This window comes from Arachis duranensis, chromosome 1 (assembly GCF_000817695.3).
Source record: "Arachis duranensis cultivar V14167 chromosome 1, aradu.V14167.gnm2.J7QH, whole genome shotgun sequence".
In the NCBI taxonomy this organism is placed as follows: Eukaryota; Viridiplantae; Streptophyta; class Magnoliopsida; order Fabales; family Fabaceae; genus Arachis; species Arachis duranensis.
The window spans coordinates 65,560,397-65,563,513 of NC_029772.3; the positions used below are offsets into that span (position 1 = coordinate 65,560,397).

Sequence of the window (3,117 nt, forward strand, 5' to 3'; positions counted from 1 at the left end):
GTTCACGAAATTCTTCTCAGAAGTGTACATGAATTGGTTATTTGCAACCATGTCAATAAGTTCCTGAGCTTCTGCAGGCGTTTTCTTTAGGTGAATGGATCCACCTGCAGAGTGGTCCAATGACATCTTGGAAAACTCAGATAGACCATAATAGAATATATCTAATATGGTCCACTCTGAAAACATGTCATAAGGACACTTTTTGGTCATCTGCTTGTATCTTTCCCAAGCTTCATAGAGGAATTCACCATCTTTTTGCTTGAAGGTCTGAACATCCACTCTAAGCTTGCTTAGCTTTTGAGGAGGAAAGAATTTATCCAAGAAGGCCATGACCAGCTTATCCCAAGAGTCCAGGCTATCCTTAAGTTGTGAGTCCAACCATATTCAAGCTCAAACCATGTTCTAGCTCTGTCTCTTATAGCAAAAGGGAAAAGCATGAGCCTGTAGACTTCAGGATCTACTCCATTCGTCTTAACAGTCTCACAAATCTGCAAGAACTCAGTTAAAAACTGGTAAGGATCATCAGATGGAAGTCTATGAAACTTGCAGTTTTGTTGCATTAGAGCAACTAATTGAGGTTTCAGCTCAAAATTGTTTGCTCCAATGGCAGGAATTGAGATGCTTCTTCCATCAAACTTGGACGTGGTAGTAAAATTACCAAGCATCCTCCTTGCATTATTGTTGTTGGGTTCGGCTGCCATCTCCTTCTCTTTTTTCTTGTTCCTGCTCATATGAAAGAGAAAAGAACAAGAAAAGAAGAGGAATCCTCTATGTCACAGTAAAGAGGATCCTTATTATTAGTAGAAGAAGAAAAAAATAAAGAAAGGAGAATCCAAATGCAAGGGTAAGGATAGAGGCAGTGATTGGAGATGAAGAAAGGTGAAGAAAAGTGTTAGTAAATGAATAAATAAATAGAAGAAGATGAGAGAGAGAATTTGAAAATTAATTTTGAAAAGGAGTTAATGATTTTCGAAAATTAAAGATGAGATACAATTAAAATTAAAATTTAAAACAATTAGTTAATTAAAAAGAATTTTTAAAAAAAGGGTGAGATATTTTCGAAATTTAGAGAGGAAAAAGTAGTTAGGTGGTTTTGAAAAAGATAAGAAACAAACAAAAAGTCAAATAGTTAGTTGAAAAAGATATTAAAATCAAATTTTGAAAAGATAAGAAGATAAGATTTTGAAAAAAATATGATATAAAAGATAAGATAATATAGATTTTAATTTTTAAAATTAAAATTAATTACTTAACTAACAAGAAACTAAAAGATAAGATTCTAGAATTTAAAGATTGAACCTTTCTTAACAAGAAAGTAACAAACATTAAATTTTTTAATCAATCACATTAATTGTTAGCATAATTTTCAAAAATAAAGATAAAATTAAGAAAAAGATTTTTGAAAAAAATATTTTTAAAATTTTCGAAAATAAATAAAAAATGAAAAAGATTTGATTTTTTGAAAAAGTTTTGAAAAGATAAGATTTTTTTTTAAAATTGAAAATTTGACTTGACTTGTAAGAAACAACTAATTTTAAAAAAATTTTGACTAAGTCAACTCAAATTTTTGAAAATTTTGAGAGAAAAAAGGAAAATATATTTTTTTATTTTTGAATTTTTTATGATGAGAGAGAAAAATACTAAAAATAGTCAATGCATGAAAATTTTGGATCAAAACACATGATGCATGCAAGAACACTATGAATGTCAAGATGAACACCAAGAACACTTTGAAGATCATGATGAACGTCAAGAACATATTTTTGAAAAATTTTCAATGTAAAGAAAACATGCAAGACATCAAACTTAGAAATCTTTCATGTTTAGACATTATGTATGCAAAAATGCACATGAAAAACACCATACAACACAAAACAAGAAAATATGAAGATCAAACAAGAAAGTTCATCAAGAACAACTTGAAGATCATGATGAATGCAATGCATGAATGCAATTTTCGAAAAATGCATGATGAATATGCAATTGACACCAAACTTAAAACTTGACACAAGACTCTAACAAAAAACACAAAATATTTTTGATTTTTTTTCTAATTTTTTTGTATTTTATTTTATTTTTTCGAAAAACATATAGGAAAAAGAAAATAAGACATTCAAAATATTTAAGAATAATTCCAGGAATCTTTCAATATTAGCCCAAAGCTCCAATCAAAGGGCTGGACATGACTTAATGGCCAGTCAGCTTTAGGATGGAATTACATGCATTGCGGTGATTAGTTGAAGACCAATTCCAAAGGAGTTTGAATATGGCTTTGCAGCCAGCCATGATTCAACATGCTTCATGAAACTCTGGAATCCATTCTTAAATGTTTTGAAGCCATAGAATGATTTATTTTAAAAAAACTTTCAAAAATAGGAATAAAAATTTTTTTGAAAGATTTTTGAAAAGTTTTTGAAAAGAAAATTACCTAATCTGAGCAACAAGATGAACCGTCAGTTGTCCATACTCGAACAATCCCCGGCAACGGCGCCAAAAACTTGGTGGACAAAATTGTGATCATCAAGAATGGCTCCAAAGACTTGGTGCTCTCAAACATAAATCACACTTTGTCACAACTCCGCACAACTAACCAGCAAGTGTACTGGGTCGTCTAAGTAATACCTTACGTGAGTAAGGGTCGATCCCATAGAGATTGTTGGTATGAAGCAAGCTATGGTCATCTTGTAAATCCTAGTCAGGCGGATTCAATTGTATTAAGAAATTATAGTATACGCGAAGGAATAAAATAGTAAATAGTTACTCATATAATTCAACAGTGGGAATTTCAGATAGGTGCATGGAGATGCTATGTTCCTTTTGAATCTTTGCTTTCCTACTGCTTTTACCCAATCTTTGTCACTCCTTTCTATGGCAAGCTGTATGTAGGGCATCACCGTTGTCAATGACTACATCCCATCCTCTCAGTGAAAATGGTCCAAATGATCTGTCACAGCACGGCTAATCATCTGTCGGTTCTTGATCATGCTGGAATAGAATCACTTGATTCTTTTGCGTTTGTCATCACGCCAAGTGATCGCGAGTTTGAAGCTCGTCACAGTCATTCAATCCTGGAATCCTACTCGGAATACCACAGACAAGGTTAGACTTTCCGGATTC

At 32.1% G+C, this 3,117-nt stretch overlaps 1 non-coding gene across 1 annotated transcript; it reads left to right on the forward strand.

Annotated features, from left to right (window-relative positions):
* The first annotated feature begins 184 nt into the window (after window positions 1-184).
* Window positions 185-288, forward strand: LOC127742750 (small nucleolar RNA R71). Its single transcript, XR_008004148.1, has one exon. It is a non-coding gene; the product is annotated as a small nucleolar RNA R71 (small nucleolar RNA).
* The last annotated feature ends 2,829 nt before the right edge of the window (window positions 289-3,117 follow it).